This window comes from Artibeus jamaicensis, unplaced genomic scaffold (assembly GCF_021234435.1).
Source record: "Artibeus jamaicensis isolate MK-2021 breed Jamaican fruit bat unplaced genomic scaffold, CSHL_Jam_final contig_787, whole genome shotgun sequence".
Classification (NCBI taxonomy): domain Eukaryota; kingdom Metazoa; phylum Chordata; class Mammalia; order Chiroptera; family Phyllostomidae; genus Artibeus; species Artibeus jamaicensis.
In genome coordinates, this window is record NW_026521972.1 from 1,302,538 (window position 1) to 1,327,903 (window position 25,366).

Here is a 25,366-nt window from a genome sequence, read left to right on the forward strand (position 1 = left end):
TTTTTTTCTTAAATTGTGTATTATTTCTTTGCACAGATTAAAACCGAGCAAAAAAGGCTCATTGATACAGAGAACAGACTGATGGTTGCCAGAGGGGAGGGAGTTTGGGGGGCTGCATGGAAAAGGTGAAAGGATTAAGAAGTACCAATTGGTAACTACAAAATGTAAAGTACAGCATAGGGAATATAGTCAATAACATTGTAACAAGTATGTATGGTGTCAGTGAGTACTGGAAACATCAGGGGGGAATACTTTGTAAAGTATATAATTATCTAACCACCACACTGTGCACCTGAAACTCTGAAACTGATACAAAATAATATTGGATGTAAACTGTAATTGAAAAATAATACTTAAAAAAACAAAAAGCAGAAATTGTTGTATAGTTTATAAAGTTGGTTGTCCCATCTGGTGAAATTTAAAGGAAACTAAAAAATTAACTTCTTTCCTAAAATGTTTTTTTTATTTAAAAATATTCCTGTGGGAGGCAACATGTTAAATTACTATCTGTTTACAATGACGAAATTTATTACAATTGAGAGAACAGGCAAAACAATATATATGAACACTAAGTGCCTCAGAAAGAAAACTACTAGGTCCTATCCAATAATTACTGGATTGAAATGGTCAGGTGCTTCTATACATCATTAGGAAACAGCAGAGAAAAGAAACAAAATTTTTAGCCCTTGCCTTGAAAGATAATGTTCCCCCTCTCCTGGTAACAATTCAAAAGTGATATCAACTTGATTTTTATTATCGACAATTTCCATGAATTTTGTAAATGTGAAATTATAAGTAATCAGTGTTCCAGCTCAGTCCAGAAGATTTGAATATAATAAAATGACAGATTACAAGGAAAAATAACAAAAAGGACATTGACATTTGAATGACCTTGAAACAACATCTGTGTATATATCAACGTATACTCAGACATGTACTATTTTAATGAAGTAATGGAAATGAAGGTCATCTTGCGACGGGAAAATGCTGAATTCTCACACAAAAAACAATGCTCAGTGTGTCCTTTCAAATAAAAAATGTATAATCCATGCTGACAGCTACACGGGTATGTTCAAGTTATGCAATGGCTCAAATAATAACACCACATCTACACTAACAAAAATACAGATAAATAAAAAGAGGAACCAATAAGACATGCATTTATATTAAAGTGGAATTTAAAATAATTAATCTCCTAGGTATTTTACTTGAATATAAATAAGCAAACAAATAGGATGTACATCCTGTACATCTGATATTATTTTAATGTAATACAAATTAAGACATAAATAAATTTTTCCAGAATGTAAGATCCATTCATAAGAATATCTACCAGTGAGTGGCCTCTCTCAGGCATAGCTACCAACTGCCACACTGCGTTACTAAAATTTTCATTTGTATCTAGATATAAAGAAGACTAAGAAAAACAATTATAAAGAAATGCTTATTGATATTCTAAAGGTAAAAATGTCAAATAAACCTGTAAACTAACTAGATATTTGAGTTACTGATATATATATATAGTAATTGGAGTGAAGCAGACAACTCATTAAACTACTCTGAGTCTCTATCAATGTATGTAAAAAAATAAAATGGGCAAAAGACATTCCTGACATTTGTTTGATAGGCTTACATGAGATAATAATGTAAAAATGCTGTACAAACTAAAGACTGCAGACTTAAATATAATTTTCCCTTCGAAGAATTATAAATTATTTGGACTTTCAAATATACTGTATGACTTTGGTAATTATTAAACTTTTCCTGTGTGCAATTTAAAATAAAAGTACCTTACCCTTAACTCCTTAACCCAACCCAAAGTGTGAGTAATGATTTTGTTCTGAGTTGATGTTACCTTCTCAACTGCTACGTTGGTCCCTTATTTTCCAAGGTTTTCCTTTCCAAATATTGTTTCATGTAATTTTCAACAATGCAGTTTTCCAAGTATAATAACATAGGTCCATAATTTAAGTTTTTAGATGCAAAGAAGTCTTTAGGTCTTTAAAGATGAAGATGAATATTTGTAGTCTTAATTCAGCTAACATTTCTGTAATGGCATTTCTCACACTTCAGTCACCATTTTAGTGGCTACACAGTATATGTCTACCCTGGGGATTCCTTGATCTCACTAGTTCTTCACTTCCAAATAACTATTCCTCAGTTTGTAATACTGCCCTACATTTCTTTTTTTTAAATTATTTTTCAAGTACAGTTTTCCGTCTATTTCTCCCATCCCAGCCCACCCCGCCCTGTGCTCCCCACCTCCCTCCCATTTCCTCCCCTAAGTTGTTGTCTCTGTGTCCTTTATACTAGTTCCTCTAAATCCCTTCCCCTTTTTCCCCTTAAATTCCCTCCCCTCTCCTCTCTGGTCGCTGTGCCCCTGTTGTCTATTTCAGTGTCTTTGTTTTTATGTTGCTTGCTTGTTTGTTTTGTTGTTTAGCTTCCTGTTAAAGGTGAGATCATATGGTATTTGTCTTTCAACACCTGGCCTATTTCACTCAGCATAATGCTTTCCATTTCCATCCATGCTGTTGCAAAGGGTAGTAGCTCCTTCTTTCTCTCTGCTGCATAGAATTCCATTGTGTAAATGTACCATCATTTTTGGATCCATTCATATACTGATAGGCACCTAGGTTGCTTCCAACTCTTGGCTATTGTAAACTGTGTTGCTATGAACATTGTGGTGCATAGGTTCTTTGAGACTGGTGTTTTAGGGTTCTTAGGATATAATCCTAGCAGTGGAATTGCTGGGTCAAAAGGCAGGTCCATTGTTAGTTTTCTGAGAAAATTCCATACTGTTTTCCATAATGGTTGTACCAATCTGCAATCCCACCAACAGTGAACTAAGGACCCCTTTTCCCCACAACCTCTCCAACATTTGTTGTTTGTTGCTTTGTTTATTATAGCCATCCTGACTGGTGTAAAGTGGTATCTTATTGAGCAAGAAATATAAAGCAAAGAATAAACAAATAGGATCTCATCAAAATAAAAAGCTTCTGTGTGGCTAAAGAAAACAGTATTAAATTTAAAAGACAACCAACTGTATGGGAAAACATATTTGCCAATGATACCTCAGACAAAGGTTTAATCTCCAAAATATACAAAGAACTCACGAGACTGCACTCTAAGAAGACAACTAACCCAATTAAAAAATGGAAAAAGGACTTGAACAGACACTTCTCCAAGGAGGACATACAGAAGATCCAGAGACACATGAAAAGATGCTCAATATTGCTAGCCATCAGAGAGATGCAAATTAAAACCTACATTTCTATTCATAACCAACACTCTTGTAAGTTCACTATTATGCTAAATTAAAGCACATTTTTTTCTGACAGCAGCCCTGCTACATTTTGTATCCAAGTAATTAAGGAAATCTATGACAAAACCAAGATCTCAACTACTACTCAAAATATTAAAATGTGTGGTCCACAGACTGGTAACAGAGTCAACATGAAAAAATCAAATACTTGTAGAAAATGAAAGTTTGATACTCCCTAACGTTACAAACTAAGATCCATTCTATTTTTGTATTTCTCAACTGAAAACATTGTCTAACAAAACTTCAAACCAGACATTAAAATCTGCTTACATATTTCTAGCCAGGTTCTGATGTTGTGAACTTAAATGTTTTTCTTTTTAAACTCTTGCATATTTTTCACCTATTTCCAGACTGTTCATAAAAGCTGCATGTCCCTTCTCTCTACTTCATTCCACATGGGTTACTAATGAAAATAATTTCTTCTTGGAACCAGAAACCAGAAAGAGGCCTTCATTTACCATTCTCCCATCTTCCCCCCCTCCGTCCCTCCCTTCCTCAGACCTTCCTTGTACCTTTCCTTTCATCTGTCCTTCCTGCCCTCTCTGCCTTCTTTTTCCTTCATTCCTTTTTTCCTTTATTATTTTAATTGTAAGCTAAATGTTATTTTGATATTGGAACAGAGAACCTTCTACATTTAAGTCACCAATTCAAATGTGACAAATATAGTCACTAATATCTGGCTGGACCATGATTATTATAAAATGAAATAAAGTTTTCAGTCTCACCAAAAGTCATAATCGGCACTAAAAAGCACTCTTGTTTTGACTCAATTCTATGTATGTCTGGCGATTTAACAAAAACTTTGTGTTTTACATGGCCATGTAGAATTGAACTAGTCTCCAAAGATAAAAGAATTTAGAGAAAAAATGCTCTTAACAGTGAAACTTTAGGCTTACATGTCCCTTTTATAAACTGGCAAACAGGGCAACTGGTGAAGCTTCTACGTAACAATGTTAATTCACTATTTGTAACTGGATAAAAACAAAGAGGCTCCGTCTTCCCTCATATCTTCCTTCTTTCCATTGTATACACTCAATCTCGGGCCACGGTGGGGAAACCCAAAATATCAAAAGAGTACTTGAAAGATAACACTATGATTCGCTCTTACCTTCTCAAAATTAAATGCACCTAGACCATAATAAAATGCCTTCTACACATAAGTCACCACCTCACACGTGTCCAACCTCTTCCATGTTTATAGAATCACTCGCTCATGTATTCAGCTAACTTTTTTGGTACCTAAAATGTGTTAGGCATTAGGAAAAAAGGTTAAGTTAGACATTCAACCATTCATTCCATCAATGTCGACCACTTTTAGGGACTGGGCGATACAGTAGTAAATAAAAAGACAAAAGTATGTACCCTAGTGGAACATGCATTTTAGTGGGGAAATTAGAAAATATAAGAAACAAGTAAATTTTATCATTTAGATATTCATATTATCTAAATATTAAATATTTATAAGTGCTAGAGAAAAATAAAGTTGGAAAGTGTCAGAGGAGAGCTGTAATTTTAGTCAAGTGAATAGGGTTTTAGTTTCTACTTCAATGGACTCCACAAAAGAAAACCAAAGGCTCTGGTTTTTGTTTTTTGTTTTCCTTTTTATTAAATTTATTGGGGTGACGCTGGTTAATAAAATTATAAAGGTTTCAGGTGCAGAATTCCACAACACATTGTGCATTGCATTGTGTGTTCACCCCCAACTCAAGTCTCCTTCCATCACCATTTATCCCCCATACCCTCCACCAACCCCCCCACCTCCCTCCCCTCGGCAATCACCATGCTATAGTTTGTCTACGAGTTTTTTTCTTTTTTTTCCTTTTTGGCTCAACCCTCCACACCCCCCACCCCGGCCCCACCCCTGACAACCATCAGCCTGCTCTCAAGCTTCGAATCTGTCATTATTCTGCTTGCTAGTTCGTTTTGTTCATTAGATTCCACATATGAGTGAAATCTTATGGTGCTTGTCTTTCTCTGACTGACTTAGTTCACTTACCATAATGCTGTCCAGGTCCATAGGCTTTGGGATTTTTTTTTCAATTTTTTTAAAAGCCTTTAAAATACATATGGAAAATGTAATAAATGCTATTAAAATTAACCAAAAAACCAGCAGGCTGTATAACAGAGGGAGCTCTGAAAGAGGCACAGAGGAAAGGAACCAGCTGGATTATGAAAGACACTCACAAGGGGCTGGGCAAGGCAGATGAAAGGAACAGCCTGTGCAAAGTCACAGGGCAATGTGTAGGCAATAACGACTACTTTTTGGCATATAATAGCAACAGACACTTAATCCAGAGTGTACAGTGTTCCAAACATTTTATCTATATTCACTCTTACAATGTATGAATGGCTTTATTAATATCATTCCCATTTCATAAGGGACGAAACAAGACGAGAATGAAGCTCTATCTTAAAAAGTAGGTTGAGGCCCAAAAGTCGGAAATTTATTCTGTAAGCAATGCAAGGTAATAAAATTTGTTAAATAAAGAAAGAGCATGGCCCTGGCTAGTGTGGCTCAGTGGTGAACCAAAGGGTCACTGGTTCGATTCCCAGTCAGGGCACATGCCTGGGTTGTGGGCCAGGTCCCCAGTAAGAGGCACATGAGAGGCAACCACACAGTGATGTTTCTCCCATCTCTCTCTTCCTTCCTCTGTCTCTAAAAATAAAATTTAAAAAATTTTTAAAAAAGGAAAACAAGAATATGAACAGAAGCTTGTCTTTGTTTTTTTTAATCTTAGACTGCCATGTAGAAGACAGACTGTTATGGTTAGGAGACAATGTGAACAGAAATGATAGCATTTATTTGTAGCAATAACTATAACATAACAGAAATAATAAAATTGTATAACGCAGTTAAGAAGCGGGAAAGGCTGCATCTAAGCCAATACCAAGAGGAACAGAAAGCGAGGTGAGGAGAAGACATGGTAGTCGACTGATTCTGGGTGGAGGGAGACAAAGGAGCATAAAAAAGGGAGATGTTGAAGTGATTCCAAATTTCCTGCAGAACTACTCAGAGGGTGACACCCTCAGCCAAGGAAAAGGAAGAGAAGTTCGGGCTAAGACAGGGTGGGGATGGGAAGTGCTCCAATGTCAAGGTACCGGCACAATGACCAGACTCTGACTGCGTGAAGAATCATGAAAATATGTCCCTTCGCACTAGAATGTTTTAGGTAGCACAGGACAGAAAACTCAAACTGCTTACGCATTTACTGGAATTATTTTTGACCGACTTATTAAAATCTCTAAAACTTATATGGACTCCAACAGTGGTTTACTCAGGACTCCGGTTCTCTTTCCCTGGCACTGTTTTCACAGTGCCTTCTATTTTCACAGTGCCTTCTACCTGTATCCACCATATCGCGGTTCTACCCAGGGCAGCCAATTTTATGTACACAGGACACGTACCCCACAAAATCCCAAAGAAATATTCTCTTCCTTACACACTGCAAGCAGTCCTAGGCATCATTCTAATCCAATGTAGACATCATCCCACCCCCATCAAGAGGGATGAGACTGTACTGATTAGCATGGAATCAGGGTCCCCCTAAACTGTATGGATGCTACACAGAGGGTGGAAAACCAAAATTACTGTTGGGAAAGCAATCCCACTGTCCGCCTCAACTCCCTCCAAGGCTGACAGAGGTTTACTATTCCATAACCTTGAAAAAGAATGATTTTTTTAAAGTTCATATCAAAAAGTATTTTTCTTAGATTTTTGCAGACTTTTAAAGATTGTTTGAGTTTCCAGTCTTGGCCAAATCCAGCCACACTCCCTTGCCAGATGTAGTGACAAGGGAACTAGACAAGCTATATGAGAAAATACATGAACAATGTAAGTACTGAACAGCTTTGGTAAGTGTGAGAGATAAAATTTAGTGACGTTAGGTGAGAAGATACTTTTTCTCCCCCTTTCTCCGAGCCCCCTCCACTTCCAATCCCTACGCTGAGTTAGCAGCCAAAGGTCGCCAAAAGTACACACCAGAGTCAAATTCTTGGATGGAAGTTCTCAATAAGTTCCTGAGACTCTGGCCAGAGGAGAGACATGGAAGTGGCTGACAGAGGCCTGTGACCTAAAGGAACTTCATGGTTGCAATGAGAAGGACGCAGAGTGGCATGCGCAGGGACACGCACATCTAAGGATCTGCAGGAGGGACAAAGGTCAAAGCAGATTAGCCTCATTCAAAGAGGACTGGATGAACTCTTCCCTCCTAAAGCCCAGAAACCACTGAGGCCCTCCTTAGGTCTTAACTGCTCCCCACCCTGGTTCAAATGGGTGAGTGAAGAATCCTTAAATTTACTGTTCCTTGTAAGTAACTAGTTTAAGTTTCCTACTGTCATTCTTCAAGATGGCTCAAATTTAAAATGAACTTTAATTATATGGGAATAAATTTAGTTCTGTGTCTTGCATACTTGCTTTTACACAGATTATAGAACATTTATTTAAAGCCCAACTCCTGAGTTCACATTCAGCATCGTTAGATAACTTTGAGTACTGACTCACTACTTCGCGCCCTCAGTCAGGACTACCAATTTCACACAAGCAGAAAAGAAAACCAAGAGACTGTGCCCTACTCTTCTCGAGTTTCCCTCTGCGATCAGCAGAAAAGATATTTGCCGGACCAGTGAAGTCCAGAGGGAGCAGTGACTTGCCAAACAGGGCCCGTCAGAGCACTGAGATTTCAGAATTAGGTTTCAGCACTTGGTGCTGTCGCTCAAGTGCTAAATCTGTATTTACTTGGGGCAGTGAGTGGAGACTTAAATAGAAAAGTCCAAAGCATCCAAGATACTTTCCTCTCCTGAGTTAGCTGATTTTGAGAATTACTCTCACTGAGTGACAGTGTTCCAAAACTGGTTAAATAAAATACTACTGGGATTGTAATAACTTTTGTTGAGGTAAAATGGGCGGGTTAGCAAAAATATTGATCTTCTCTTTGCCATTTTTAAAATTATGTGATTAGCCATTTCATATCAGTGTTTTCTTAGGGGGGTTCTGAACAAGCAGTATCTTCAAGGCTGAGTGAAAAGTGTTCTCAATTTAAAAGTGATAATGTATGTCTCAAGAAGATAATTATAACATGAAAATAACAGACAATGCATTTCTTTTTAAATGTATTATTAATGTGTATATTAAAATTCAGAAGAATGATCTAAAATACATAAAATTAAGTTTTAAATTCAATGTACAAACTAAGATGTAAAATAAGTTAAATTTATGCAAGCAGAGTCACATTTCTAAAGCTGGGAAAATTATTTCTAAGTAAAGGCTTTGCAACACTCTGGCCTCCACCAAAAAAAAAAAAAAAAGACTCAAAAACTATAGGAGATGATCAGGAGGAAAGCAAAAGACAAAGTCTAGGAATTCGCACCGTAGCTGTGTGGCCAGTCCCAACAGTCTGTGGAATTCAGAAGGGGATTTTAAGGAACATGGCTCAGTATGTGCTTATGTATTATAATAGTGCAAATTATCCGGCCTGTATATTCTGAGCTACCTTTCGAGTGTAGAGATTATATTTTAAATGGTGTTTGTTGGAAGACCTTCCACTACCAACCATCAAAGAGGGTCACGTCCTCAATTCTTTCCACTTTGGGGTTTATAGCTGGGGTGCTTGTGTTGTATGTAAAAGAAAAAGGACGTTGATAATGGGGGGAGGCTATGCTGAGCTGTGCATGTTGGGGGAAGGGTCTAAATGGGGAATCTCTGGTACTGCCTTCCTCGCAGTTCTACTGAGAACCTAAAACTGCTAAAAAAATAAAGTTGTGTGTTGTTATTTGTGTGTTTTAATTCTCATTTTGGAGAAGACCTTACTCAGAAATCACAGCCGTAGTGCTCGCTTTGCCACTGTTTTTTTCTGTAAATCCTTATCTACACTACTTCGGTTTTTTTGTCTCACTACTTTATTAGTTTTAGACTTTCCACTTTGTCAACTTTATCCAGAAAATCAGTTTCAGAAATAGAGATTCAATAACTATAATAAATTAACAGTTATGTTTAAGTAATTTCAAGCAATAAGTCCACATAACTCATATAAAAACTAAGCTCAATGTTCAAATATTCTATTTACTACCCCTGTAAAAATAATATAAAGATGCCAATAAGGCAGATCTGTTCATGGTAGAGGTCTTCTGTGCACTTGAAGAACGCAATCGGCGCAGACTGAATTCCAGCTTAACAGCTGCCTGACAGTTGTCTTCAACTCTTTGCTCAAGTATTTTCAGAGGGCCCTGCCTACCACCTTCAGCAGTATTACCACAAGACAGCACACACACTGGGCGTGTGAGCTTACTTTGCTAGAACCACGTAACATATATCTGAAATTCAAATGGGCAATGGGAGATGGATTTGACATCCATATTTGACTAGCTATACTTGGGTTTGAGTTTTTTATATCACTAGATAAGTAGAATAAGCATACACAAAATAACTCATATTTCTGTATCTCTATAAAATGCATTTTATGTATCCCCCAACTATTGGAAGATTACTGATGCTTTCATAATTTACTGACACTTTTTAATAATTTTTTCTTGATTATCTGCACATTGGCCATAAAAATGACTAAGAGCAATGTCTGCTAAAATTGTGAATAGGGATTCCTTTTAACAAAATATAAATGAACTGCACATGACCAAATATAATTGATTAATAACAATGGCAATGACACACAGTTGAAAAACAGCAATAATTCTTATGAATAAGATAGTTTATACGTGTGGACTATAGATAATGCTTGGTACTCACAGGGATTAAGGGCACCTTGGAAACAACTTCCCAGCCCCCTTCTCAGTCAGACGTCCAAGGTCAGAGCCTGGCACCAAGAAAGCCCAGAACCAGGGAATAACACCTCATGCGGTCAGCATTGCTCTGTGCTCTGGCCATAACATTGACACTTAATGGTCCATAGTTTTTTCTTCAAAGAATGTCAGCAATCAAGAATAACAATTCAGAAAAAAATGCTGGTCATATTTAGCAGATCAATAGATCTTTGCCACAAATAAAAATAACATTATATAACTTAATAAATGTTTTTCTCTTGCTTCATATAATCCCACTTATCATAACCTGTTGTAGTATCCTACATATCAAAGATTTCATAAGGAGAATGTTATATACAATGAGAAATTTATTTCTACACTTAAAGTAAAAATTAATAATATCTGGATGTCACTGCATGCTACGTATTAAATCATGGTGACAGAAGATTGTGTGAAACAAAACATAAAGTTTCAAAAACCACAGACACTCTTCCTATTCTTTTTTTCTTTTCATCTCTCCCTTCCATTTCTTCAAGCCCTTGAGTTAGAACCATCTGGATGAACCACTACAAAAGCATTGACGATCCCTGGGTAGCTCTCTTCCCTGGAATCCGTCGTGTTATACTTGGCTGTACAAAAACACCAAGAAGGTTACCAGAGGGAAGGGGCGGGGGCAGTAAAGAGGGCCAAACATACAGTGATGGAAGATGATTTAACTTTAGGTGTTGGGCACACAATGCAATATACTGATCAAGAAAATGTACACCTGAAACTGACATAACCCTATTGACCAGTGTCGCCCCAATAAATTTAATAAAAAGAAAGAAAAAGAACACCGAAAAAAAAAACTTGGTGAGTTCATTTAAAAAAAACACCAAGAAGGACCCAATTATGCGAAGTCGATTCAATAACAAGATACGTAGAGGGTGTGATGCTGTGTCTCACTGCTCTCATCTCCCAAGTGTGTAGACCGGCATATTCCACAAAGAGGCTTCTCGATTAAAAGTACTCAGTAATGCAATTCTACTCACAGGGACTAGATACTGTGTGGAACACAACACATGTTCAATAAATAGTTTATAAATAAGTAGGCATTTTTATTGAATTGATATAACTCATACATCCCTGCCTGATATGCCTTCTAAAATAACTGAAATATATTCTCCCTTCAAAAATCTTCAATGGCTCCCCGCTTCCACCAGCTCGAAATCCATCCTTTGGACTGGTATTCAGGGCATTCCACAAGCCACCCTCCTCCTCTGTCTTCCTTTGGTCTCTTCCCACTATTCCTATATGCAAGGCAACACAGCTGAATGATACCTTTGATATCAGAATGGCTCCTGGACTGCGTTTGAAACTTGACTGGATGACTTCCTAATGATGTGATAGTATAAACTCTTTGAACCTCTGTTTTTACTAAATAAAAGAATGAACCCCTGGCAAAAGTTGTAATCATAAGATAATAATAAAAATGCACTTAACAGATGGGGCACATGGAAGATGAACTGTTGCTACTGCAGTAACATCCCTTATCAATCAGGTTGTATACTCCTTACCTTTGTTTAACATGGTCCCCTGCTAATCTGCAGCATGGCCAGTTCAACCTATTCCGCTTCCACCGAAACTGTTCATTCTGTAAGGCCAGTCAAAAGCTACCATTTTAGATAAACACCATATTCAAATTCCAAGCAGCTGTAAACACAAGGGGTTGTGAGCCAATTAAGGATGGTCCCGAGACAATGTGACTCAATGAGGAAAATTTACCTACAGGGAAAAGACCAGACGGGTCTGAGGTAGAACCCAATCTCAGCCCTTTAAAGCAACCAACAAACTTCAGAGACTAAAGTTTTTAAAGCTTTAAAAGAAAAGCTGTGATGGGAAGGATTGCAAACCTTCTGTGAATTCTTCGTGACCACAGGTGCCCTGAATTGTGACTGTCCCTGAATTCAATATAACTTTAACTTTAGGACATTAATTACTTCTTAAGACATATCTATTATTCCCCAGATTCTAAATGCTTTAAGAAGAAATAAAATGCTGGATTCCTTAGACGCTCTATCAGTGTCTTCTACATGGTATGTACTCAACAAATAACTGATTGACACTTATGCACAGATTATCAGGAAATAAAAGCCTATTTTTAATGCCAGTATGTCTTAAAATATGTTATATTCTGCAGGACATGCAACCCAAATATAATTAGATATCTATAATCTGAATGCACAGCTATCCAGTTGAGTTTTCTAAGTCAATGGTTCTCTACAATGGCTACACAGTAAAATCTCCTAGGGAGACTTCTTTTCTAAATACCAATGCCAAGCCAATTATCAAAGTCTCTAGGGTAGAACCTAAGCACTTGCACTTTTTGAAAATGTCCTAGGAGATTCAAATCTGTGTCTGTGCTATAACCCCTCTGTCTCTCCCATAATTCCAAAGAGCGACATGAACTGCTGACAGTTCTGGAGGAAGTCAGTGTCTAAAACCGCTTCTGCTCAATGTTGTTCCCTGAGTTTTAAATATTTAAGTATTTGAAATTCTGACTCTTACCAATACCTTTTAAATTGCTACACTTGCTTTGTCTTGAGTAAACAGCATACTAAGGACAAATATCTAATAGTTCCTCTGATTTCTTCAGAAACATATACACATGCACACTTTTAGCAACAAAAAAATGTGTTCTGCCTTTATCCACCCCCAAAAATGGTATGTTTGTGAGGTTTGGGACATTTACCATAGCTTAGGTTTTGTAAGGGAGCTACTGAAATATTCCTTTTCATCCTTCCCTTATGAATCCATCCATCACAGCAGTTTAATCCATTCTATATTAAATTTTTTAGCACTCCTGCACCACTCTCTATCCAACACCCTTTCATTTTGATTGGCTTAGCCTCGAGAAAAAACTAATACTTGTTAAGAAGCAGTAGAAAAATTACCTCTCTTATGACCTCAGTGGGCTGAAGATGCAAGCTATATCTGGGGCAGCTGACGCCAGACACTTAGGAAGTCCCTCACACCTGTCAAAGGAGGCAGAGACTGCAAGAGACAGGGTGCGACTGACTGAGCAGGCGCTTAAGGGCAAACAATACTCTCGACTGCTGCTAGCGGAGCTCTAAAAATAAAGCTACAAAAGCATTGAGAAGGCAGAGTGAATTCCTAACACTTGTTCTCTTCTATTTTAATCCGTTACGAAGCAGGTGACCTCAGTACCAAGCAATGAGTCTTTCAACGTTCTATATACCCCTCACTGTCAGAAATGATCCTCAGTTGTGTTGATCAAGACAATTCATCCCAGCTGTTTCAAATTCATGATCACAAAGAATCTTTTTTTAACCTCTCAAGACTACTCATAGGATTACATTCTAAAAGCAGGTTCTTTGACACTCATTTGCGTCTTTGAAGATTGCTTTCATATGTATTATTATGGGGAAAATGTTTATTCTATTAATACTTAGTCTATTTTGGGGACTTTTATTAAGAAGCAAGAGTTTAAAGTCATTGATATATCTGGAGAAATGGTAGTTTAAATTTAAAAATTTAAAAATTACTTGCTAGATAAAGAAAAGCTATAGATTCCCTAAGAACATCTTTAATGACCCAAATAAGGTCATCCTTATTTTAAATGCTTGGCACCTGAGCAGTTCTGCGTGTGAGGACAACACGATTTTGGGGCTGAGAGCAAGTTTGGAATCAGACAGATCAGAGCTGTATGTCTGTTGCACTACCAACATCTCTGTCGGCCCATCAGGTTTTTCAACTGCTCAGGGCCTCACCTTCTTCTACTTCATTTATAAAATAGAAAAGAAATTCTGTCACTGTTTTCAAAGATCGATGTCAGAATTAAATACGGTAACATAAATAAAACAACAGCATACTATTGACACCTAGCACTCAATTATGTTTATTGATGACAACAAATTATTATTAAGTAGCAGATGGCCCAAAACTCAAGAAGCAATGTTATTTAAACTGCTGTAGACATTAGCTAACAGGCTCATAATATTCACATCCAAGAATCACACTCTTAAAGCTTCTTTTCTATACAGGTACATGGACCCTTTGCCCATTTTTCTGGCATATAGAGCAGATGAGCTAATAGGGGTGGGGAATACCTTGGGGATGTTTTTCTGTAGCAGTAAACCTCAATTAGAGGAACATTTGCATTTTAGTAATTTCTCACAACCTATGTCTAAATTTGATAAAATGTCAATATTATTTCATATAACTTGAAAGTGCCTCAAGATGTTAAATTCCTTACCCCAAGTAGAAACTAAAACTACAATGCACATGCGCACACACAGCCCATTATAATCGCCTTCCTCTTCTCGCTGGAAGCAGGATACAGAGATGAGCTGTTATAGACATGATGGAATGTGAAAACACAAAACACGACACCCAGGAAACACTGACAACATAGGACACTGGAGTCTCTGTCCATTACCCACACGACTGGGTGGCTCACAGGGAACTGTGCTCGCTGCCATGGCCCAGCATCACGAGACAGCATCTTACCACAGATCACTAGCCTGGGAGGTCAAAATTCAAAATATGAAGAAAGGTTTGGGTATGGCTTTCGCACCATCATAAACTTGGTAAGTTGAACCATTAGTTCAGGAAGTAAATCTCAACAATATAATAAAGTTGCTGCCCATGAGAAGATTACATGAGAAATAATGTTAAAAAGGAAACTTTGATAAAAAAAATTAAAATGGCCTTGTCTGTCCTCTGGGTTCTTGACCACTCTTCCCAGAGACTGTTCAGAGTGCCAATTATGTGTTTGTATTTGTGTGTGAAGCTCTCCGTGCCTATAACAACACACTATTCCCTCTGGCTGTTTGGTTCTCAAAGATAAAAATCAGTTGTTAATCTGGTAAGTAGTAGTTTTATTTTTGAAATATATATTAAACTGTTTCTTGCTTTATGCTTCAGACCTGAAAATATCAATTCTTAATATAAGTGGAAAAAATTAGGCAGAAACCTATGTTTAAAAGAATGCTTGAAATTCAAAGTCTATTTAGAGAAAAATTGTCCATTCCCCTTTATCAAAACATTTTGTTAAACTCAGAATTAACTAAGCATTTCCCAAGTTGCTCCAGAGATGTAGAATAAAGAGAAGATGATGGTCTAAAATGCTTATAAGTCATTTAAAGAAGTATTAACAGTTTGCTAAAGGTGAGGTATTTCATTTGTTAAATTATTTTAACAATAATCATTTTACCTTAAAAATGAAAGAAATGTTATTTGAATTAGTCTACATATCTATTTGTACCTGTGACACAAACTAAACAGATTTTCAAAGACTACATTAGTATTTCTGAGATATTTGACATTTCTTAGCCACTCTTTATGGTCTATATTTTGGATAAGGAGCCAGTTTTATATCTGTGCAAAAGGAACTTTGTATGGGCTCATTAATTTTCCTTCAAAAACATCTAACATTTACCTAAAGGAAAACGGGTCATCAGCAAGTTTATTTCTACTCATGCCCTGATTTCTCAGCCAAAGGAGCAATGTGTCTGCATTTTCTGGCCTGGGCAGTCTCTCCATCTCTGCCCAGATGCATGTGTCCCATTCGTTTGACCAACGTCTCCCTGAGGAGCTCCAGGACAATGGCTGATGGGCTTGGCTCAAAGGCCCCACAGTTCTTTAGAAAAATAAATAGAGCTTATTCTATTACGTACCATTTCTGGAAAAACTTATTGAGTTTTTTTAAATTCATATTTATAATCATAACATCTATAAACCCAAAATATTTTAGAAAAAAGAATAAAAATAAAATAAAGCTTCAAGATAGGACATGTAAATGCTTAAATGTTAAATATTGTTATAGCTATTCCATAAAATATCTGAGGTACAATCTTGTTCTATTGATTCCATTTTTTCAGGGACTAACACACTGCCTGGGCCACGGTTGGCAATGTTTATTACATTATTTTATTAATTTGATTAATGAGTGTGTATATATGTATGTGTATACATATATTACACATACATATATACATATAGATGCACATACATATAATGCGACTATACATTGAATTACTTTATTAATGAGAACACATTATCGTGAATAACATTTATAACTTACTTTAATCCATCCATCAGTATTCTACTCAATGAAATAGTAGGATAATAAATCAAGATGTAATTTTAACCCAGTCACCACTTCATAGTCACAGCATACAAATGCTGCTGTCTACATCAGATGGTATCTAACCTGCATTTCAAATACAACATGAGCTCAACAAAAGCAAAGTCCCGAAGAAAAGGCTGACCACCAACCTTGATGGGAAGTTAATGTTATACAAATCCAACACGGTGGCTTAGTGAGCAAAAGGAATTGCCTAATATCACGTCAATATTGTATTCTGAATACTTTGGAGTTTCAAAGTATTCACATATGCATCGCTTCATGTGAATGTCGCAGCACAGGGAGCTTGGTAAGATAGAGCTTTGAATGCAATGTAGTGATGAGGGAAAGGATACTGAGACAACAAGCATTGTACCCATGGACCCACGTCTAGCACAAAAGCCAAAGTCACAAGTGAGCTATACACATTACAGATCTTGCTAAATGAAGTATCAAAGAAGGAAACATAGTGTAAAGAACTACTAAATATAAGTCCAGAAAATTAAATATTGAATATTAACATGTGAGAAGCAAGAGTAGCAATGAGCATTAAAGGCACGCATCAAGCATTCTAATCCAGAAAGGACCGGGTGAAAAGGGTGTCAACTCCTGAAAGAGAATATACACAGTATTGATTCGGCCTGCGAGTGTTTTTGATCCATTCTAGGGAGGTGTGTGTGTCCAGAATGTTTATTACAAAAATGTTTTCTTTAAGAAAGTGGACCTAGTTCTAGCACTAATAGCTCAGAGTAAGCCTGACCTCTGATTCTATAAGACTACACACCCTAGGAATGTGCACCTCTGTGAAACTGGGCACTTCATGCACTGCTTATAGCCACACATTTGTACTTATAATCACATCATTAGCATTCTAAAAATGTACATGTTAACAAACTCATACTATTCAAATTTAAAAGGTCCCAAAGTGAAAGGACTATTACCGCAGTACATTATTTTAGAAGAAGAAAATAAAAACTTTCCAAATTAGCCTCCTTTTGTTCAATAAATAAATCTTTAAAAGCCTAAGCATTCTCTTTATTTCTTGGGAAGTCTGTCTGGCAAGAATCGTGCTATTCACCCACCACACAATTTCCAAATCTGGAGCAAACCCATCAATGCTGTGCCAGAGAAGGAGTACGGGATAAAACATCAGATGCAAGTCTCCCTTTGTAGGAGAATGCTGGAAAAACTCCCTAGACATCAAGTCTGGGGCCGGCAAGAAATTACCTGGCAAGTTTTGCCTGTAAGACCTAAAAAACAACCCACATTGCACATTTTGGGAAGTATTAATATACAAAGCATTCATAACTAAATGTTCTAAAGGAATTATTTTTAATGACGTCTCATTGAAAGTGAAACCATTGTAATAATTATTGTATATGATGACAATATTATGGTCCACAGGACTTAACTGACTGAATGTGATGTCATGACCAACGGACAGAAGGATGAAGTATGTATTAGTGTACTGCAGTTGCTGTAACAAAGTACCAGAAACATATTGTCTCATGGTGCTGGGGGCTAGAAAACCATGATCAGGGAGTCAGTAAGGCCATGCTCCTTCTGAAGGTGTTAGAGAAGGATCTGTTCCAGGCCTCTCCCCTTGCTTCTGGTAGTTCCTCGACTTGTGGCAGCAACTCCAATCTTTACATGACATTCTCCCCCTGTGTCTGTCTGGGCCCAAATTTTCCCTTTTGAATGTATATTTGCCATACTATAGTACAGCCCACCTTACTCCAGGTTGACCTAATCCTAACTAATCATCTCTGCAGATACCCTAGTTGCAAATAAGGGCACAATCTGAGTTCCTGGGAGATAGAACTTTAACAGATAAATTTTGGAAAAACACAAGTCAATCCATAGCAGTGTCCCTTGCAGGGACTCATAAGTAGTCTCCTAGATAATGAATAAAGTAGAACTGCTCTTCATATTAATAGTTTGCATAACTTGGTAATTCACAACTATGTAAAAATTATAAACCTCTACTGTGGAATATATAGCAAATATCTCATTTCTTTTTTAAAGATCTTATTTATTTAGAGAGAGAGAAGAAGAAGGAAAGGAGGAAGAGAGGGAGAGAAACATCAATGTGTGGTTGCCTCTTATGCTCCCCTAAGTGGGGACCTGGTCCACAACCCAGGAACGTTCCCTGACTGGGAATCAAAACAGTGACTCCCTGGTTCACAGGCCAGTGCTCAATCCACAAAGCCACACCAACCAGGGCAAATATCTCATTTCTTAAGGTACTTAAAGGAAAGAATACATCCAGGATATGAAGAAGCTAAAAATAAGTTTCTAAATCATATTTTTAAACATATCTACAATTCAGACATATGTATAGAAGTTTGTTAATACTCAAATATTTCCCCTATATAGTGCATATATAGAGTAAAAATACAGAATCTGAATTTTCTAATGATGTATGACTGTATGACCATAACTGTATGACATACTGATAAAATAGCCTGGGCACAGGGTAAACATATAATGTGTTGCCTGAACATGTACACCATTGCGAGTGAAGAGTTATTATTTTTTTAAGATTTTATTTATTTATTTTTAGAGAGAGGGGAAGAGAAGAAGAAATAGAAACATAAATGTGCAAGAGAAACATCGATCGCTTGCCTCTTGCACACCCCCAGCTGGGGACCTGGCTTGCATCCCAGGCATGTGTCCGGACTGGGAATTGAACTGATGACTTCTCAGTTTGCAGGCCAGCCCTCAATCCACTGAGCCATACCAGCCAGGGATGAAAGGTTATTATTAACAATTAGGATGGATAACAGGCAGAAACAAAAAGGGTCCACATCAAACCCGACATGAGGGTTAACAAAAGGAAGAGCAGGGTTCAAATAAAATGCTGGTAATTACAAGATACTTTTGACCATATTTGTCTCTAGTAGAAAAAAAGGAAAGGCAAGGATTAGTATGCTGAGGTATGAATATTGAATGCCTAAAAGGAGGGAGAAAAAGTGTGGGAGCGCACTAGATTTTGCACAGAGTGCAAGTGTAATGTATTTATGTTCTGTTAATAAAACAGTAGTATTCGAGCGGTATCTCAGAGAGGGCAGAGTGAAAAGGAGACATAAAAGTGGACCCTTCTAGGCTCTCCTAAGCCAGTGAGAGGAGGATGGATATGAAACACATCAAGAGCGCTATTTAAGCCAAATCAACTAAAGAGATAAAATATCGTATTATTTCTTTGCAGACAGGAAAACAAAAGGCAGAGAAATTACTCTTTGATTGAATAAAGGAAAAAGATTATCTTGAAGCTGAGATTCTACATTTCCATTTTCCCTCCAGCAATAACAGCATTACCTCCTAACAAACGTAGAAAGTGCGCACCAGTATCTTTCTACACTCCACCACTTTGTGTTGTCACTCTCGTCCCTGCACTGTCCTTAAAGAGAACCAGCATGTAGCTCTTCTCCACTCACAATAAAAGCAGATGAGCAAAAATGCCCTGGTATTCTTTTCATGCTCATCAAGATATTTTTGGTGTGGGATCAGTCCAGGCCAGCCCTATAAAATTTCAAATTTCTACGTAAGACAGAACACTATACAATCCGCCTTCAAATAAAGCTTAGTAGTAGAGTGAGATTGTTCCAATAATGCTTGTGTTTGGGGGGTGGTGAAGAGGAGGGCGGTCTCTGTTCATTATTTCCCTCTTAAAAAATTAAGCACTTTTAGCCAAGAAAAATCTTTGTTAATTTACTGTGCAGCTTCCCCAGAAGAAACAAATACCCCCAACAAGAGCGTGTGTCCGTATTCATCACGGTTTGCCCACAGGCCATCCTGGCAACCGTCCAGCTTTTCTGATACCTACAAAGCGTTTTCCACGACGTGCACAAGGACAGGATAGACTGTCTCATTTCCGCTCCAGACTCAGCAGGAAAGAACAGACACCGGTATACTTCTGTTAAAGACATGTTTCACTGCAAAACTTTCCTTCAGGATATTCACAGATCTCCAGGAACAAAAGAATTTCACCCTTGTACCTCTGACAATACATTAAATAATTACACTTCCCGCTTCACCAAGCACTACATTTAACGAGTAAATTCAGAAAATATTTTGAAGTAGCCAATTTACCTTTTTTAATAGCATACATATTATCAGGGATGAATGAATACAACTCATTGATGTGACAAAACATTTGCAAAATGCAAACAGCACATAAGTATTTGGGGAGCGAACCAGATACAGGCACCAATGGCAACAGAAACACACATCATGGGCCAATTTATTGTGCAGTTTACGTTCAGATCTGTGGTTCTCATTCAGGGGTAATTTTGCACCACAACAGACATTTGACAGTGTCTGGAGACATTTTTCATTGTCTTGACTTGGGGAGAGGTTGCTACAGGGAATGACCAGGGCAGAGACCCAGGATGCTACTAAACATCCTATAATGCATAGGATATGCTTCCATTACAAATCACAGTAATGTCCAAAATGTCAATAGTTCCAAGCTTGAGAAACCTAGCCTAAATTATGTAAAAAAAAATAGTGACTGTAAAGATCACTAATGTGGTAATATCATCTTGGTATATTCTAATAGACTTCAATAGTTATTTTTGGTCAAGTTTTTCTCATTTTTCTAAAATTATAAATTGTTACCAAATACTATAAGAGTATTATGAAATACAATCAAATATAATAAAATTAAAATAAAATAGTCTAGCCTTTATCATGCTCTACCTGAATTTAGGAGTGACTAGGGGTTGGTAAGAAATACAAATGAGTCAAATTATATTGCATATAATATTAATGGAGGATTCCAAAAGCCTCTTAATTTCCAGTTTTCACCCCATTACCAACTCATGATTTTCTTTTCCTTATAAAATAAAATGCTGCTTTTAACCTACGGCATCATGAAGGGCAAAACCAGAACAACTCTCATTGTGAGATAAAAGCATGAGAAAAGCTTTCAGAAATGTACCTAACTGAATAACTGGATATAATGAGACAATTCAATTCTGTCTCTTAAAAAAATGTTAAAATATCTTCTCTGTGATACATTTTATGGAACAATTGCTTTAAGTGTTTTTAGGTCTTGTTTCTTTACTTTAAACAACAACTTTACAGAGTACTTGCCTTTAATAAATTTGTATTGTGTTTTATGTGGAACATATTTTCTGTCTTTAATGTACAACAACATAAAGTAGAAAAATCAGAGCAGAAAAAAAAATGTCAGGTCACACTTTCCTCTACCTTTGGTTGTATGAATGAGTTCTGTAAGTACGTAATTCAATTTTTCTCTTACACTTCTTCAAGTGCATGTCCTTCAAAACATTGCTGTCCTGATTCTAACAGTCTGTGCCTCTTAATCTGCCATACTGCTGTCCCATCATCAGTTTTATGAAATAGCACTCTTGCTTTATTATTATAAAGTACTGCATATATCCACAGTAGTTCTTTACCCGCCATGCTTAGCTTATTATCACTTTATCAGGTGTGGCTGATAGCTATCGTCAATGACATCTATTGAAAATGATCACTTCTTTAGAATAAATGTCTGATGTTCTGAGGGGTAGTATCTGAAGCTAGGCAGAAAACCCCAAGAAATCATCCTCTCAAAACTTCTTCTATGACATGCCCAGACACTGGTGAGCAAACTTCGGAGCCCAGACATTCCTCTTCTGACATGGTGTTTGACAGTTGCAATCATGAGTCAGGACAGAACTGCAGAAAAGTCCTCTCCTTAAAAATATGGTCTGTTTATATGGCCTACGCATTAGGGACTTAACTGTGCTGATTAACTCCCTTTAAAAGCGACCAGAGGGGAGAGGGAAGGGAACTTAAGGGGAAAAAGGGGGAGGGATTTTGAGGAACAAGTATGAAAGACACAGAGATGAGGACCGGGGGGGGGGGGAATGGGAGAGAGGGGGGGGAGACCGGGCAGGGGGCTGGTGGGATGGGAGAAATAGATTTAAAAAAATGTACTTGAAAAGTAACTAAATAAAATTTAATATTAAAAAAAATGACACCTCTAGAAAGATTCAGTTTATTAGATGGTATGGGAAAGAAGAGTTCCTTTGAATTTTTTTAAAAGGTGCTGGATGGGAGATAATAGCAGATATTTGGTCCCAAAGGGAGAGGTGGTGGACACGTGCCCCACTAGGAAAGGAGTAAAGAAACAGTGGGGAAGAGAAGCAGATAGGCACAAAGCCACAGTTCAGCACAGTTGGGGGCGGCCTCCCACATCACCTCCCAGGCGCTCACCCAGAGCCAGGACCGGCCCAGAAATAATCAGATCACTTATGCACACATGTGCCTTAATTCACAAAGTAATTCAAAGTGAGAATGGTCATGGAGGCGAGCAACACAAAGACTTTCATTTCAGGATCATCTAAGGTCAACACAATAATTTAATAGATAATTTGGAATCAACACCCTGGCCTCATAAAAATTCCACGATGCAGCAAAAGTTTTGGTTGCCTCATCCATATATTTCCTTTTAAACATATTTTGCCTTCCTATTGCCCCATGTAGCTCGAATAAAAAGACTTAACCAACCCCTAAGGAAAGCTGCTGACATCTGCTTTAAATTCTCAGCCATATTTTTGGCCAAATTGAAATATATTTAATTAAAATATTCATGTATAAGGGCCATCTTGCCAAGATGTTTTAAATATGCACATATAATGTAATAGTAATTAATATTTTATTGCAATAATTAACTATAACATAATGGTTACTGAGGTGTTATACAATTTCCACTGGTAAGATTTCAGCAGGTTTCTCAGAATCATGGCCGTTGTAATGTTTTAAAACGCACATTCTCTTTTGTGAAGAGGATTTTTAAACTATACAGAAACAGTTACGATTTTCACTATGTAAAATCCATGAAGTTATGTTACAAGGGAATTTATTGATCAAGTATTTTTTGTGAGCTAATCCTGAAAAATCACCTGGAAGGCCAGCTTAGCAAGACTTTGTCAACACTGTCAACTTGGCCTTGTTCTTGCCCTGACATCCTGTTAGCTGGGAGATGTAGCATCTTTGTAAAAAGATCTAGCCTAATTCGATTAGTTTTAAGTGGCCCACTAAAGAACAGAAAAGAACCCTTCAAGAGATTCTTAAAACACATAAATTCTGATATTCTTAGGAAACTAGTTGATCTCAATTGTCTGGAAAACTCTATAAAAAAATCCTTGAGAAAACTGTTCAGGAGTAAGTGTGTAGTGACATATAACTCAGAAGAGACTGCAGGGGAAGGCAGAAAATAAAGTGCTGGTAACTTTGTGGCACCCGCCTTTTGCCAGAACTTAACATGCCTCAGTTTCATTAGGTAAAAACCCTACATGCAATTTGAGAACATCTTTGGCACCACCGTCAGAAAAATCTCCAGTCAAACCAGGAGAAACCAAGAGAAATAGGCTGTCAAAATGTTGTAAGTTCTTTTTTCATACATTTCAGTTACAACGAGCACAGATACCTAAGGAGAAAAGTTTGCAATCCTCAGTGCTTACTATGTTGACACGAGTCCACTCTAACAAAATTTTAATTGCCTTGTGCAAGAACCATATTGTGTGATTTTGGATGTGTTTTAGTACAGTGAGAATGTTACACTTTTATGCTTTGGCAGACATCCCCAGATCTGAGATGCCAATGGAGATTTTCTTTATACAGCCTCAGTCTCACCGGCCAAGTACACTTCTCACAGGTAGTGTTTTTACAACACAAAGTGTAAAAAAATGCAGCACGCCTCAGGTATGGCAGCCCTTCCCTTCGCTGCAGTACCAAGATGTTTGTTCCACTTACAGCAAGCATTTAGATGCATTGGAAATAGAAAATGTCTACAAGGAAATACAATAAAAGTCAAACTGGCTTGTAAATAACATAAAATTCTAGTCGGAAACCACAACGTGTAACAATCTGAAATAGGCAGCTCCTTTCAAACCAAAACATGATGATTACTTTGAGGGAAAAGGTCCTTGCTATCCAGCAGCCTAAACCAAAGATAAGCAGTGAAGCAGGTATATCATCTTTAAAGACTCATTTTTAAAATATGAAAATCTTCCACTTTAGTATTTTAATGCCATTTTCAAATGGAAAACAGTAGTTTGGTTACCTCAAGTAGGCACACCATGGAAACTAGGGTTACTCAGGCTGTGCTCTGCAGATCCAGCTGAAGAAGGAGTTTGGAAATGGAGAGTGTTTCCACACTTTCATAAACGTTTGAAAAAGTACTGCTATAACTACCAAATCTAATCATTATAAAGCAAGTGTATCTTTTCAAATTCCACTTTTCCATTAACTGATTTTCATTGTGTTCTATAAAAAATATACATTGGCAATGAATACAAAATTTACAAAAATAAACTCTATTCCTTTAGGGCAACTAGTGTAAAAAAACACTGAATTAGACAATTATTCTGACCAGAATCTCCAGGTATGAGCAAATTAATTAGTGTTCGTGGTATAACAAGACAAATCCTGAACAAATCAGAGAATCAGTGGCACTTTCAAACCAAATGACTAGGTATGCAGAGAGTACCTGGATGAACAATAGGAAGGGCCCTTCTTTCAAAGCTAAATTTACTGAACACTCACTACTTAGGTAATTCTGAAGAGGCATTTTTAGGGTGATCTCTTCTTTGAAAAGCAGAAGCTGTAGCTAATCTCCTAAATCTATATATTGAAGAGGATAAATCCTATATGATGCTTTAAGTTATATGAACATTTCTGCATGAATATTTTATGCTTGGGGCACTAGTTAGAAAGGTTACCACTCCATACATATATATGCTTTTTAAAAAATGCAGGTTAGGATTTTAGAAAAATCACCTCGTTTACACAGGCAGGGAGAGGCACATAATTTCAGGAGAGAGCTAAGACTTCATAAAAATAAACCTTAATTTAGAAATAACTTAATCCTTTACATTTCAGAAGAACAGTCTTATAATTTTTCTACACATTGTTGGCAATAATAGTGTAAATGGACTTAAACCACAGCACATATTTTTTTTCTCTGTCGAGGGTGAAAAGTTCAGCTAACACTAGTAATGAGTTGTTAATGAGCTACTGGAATTTACCTTCCTTACAGGATGGATCAGCACCAATGTATTAGCAAAGCAGAATTGCCCTGGAGGAAAAAAAATAGCGGTGGCACCTGACTGCTTCTGAAAATTGTCAGTTTGTGAACATGTAAAGTGGAA

The 25,366-nt window shown here is 37.2% G+C and overlaps 1 protein-coding gene across 5 annotated transcripts in view; it reads right to left on the reverse strand.

Annotated features, from left to right (window-relative positions):
* Positions 1–25,366, reverse strand: part of CACNA2D1 (calcium voltage-gated channel auxiliary subunit alpha2delta 1) — a 461,217-nt gene that overhangs the window by 418,619 nt on the left and 17,232 nt on the right. Inside the window, exon 1 of one of the 5 annotated variants that reach the window (XM_053672794.1) lies at positions 13,009–13,152. The exons of the other annotated variants lie outside the window; for them this stretch is intronic. The gene's annotated coding sequence lies outside the window, so the exon portion shown is untranslated. Of the gene's footprint in view, positions 1–13,008; positions 13,153–25,366 lie in introns of those variants that run through there. 5 annotated transcript variants of the gene reach the window in all.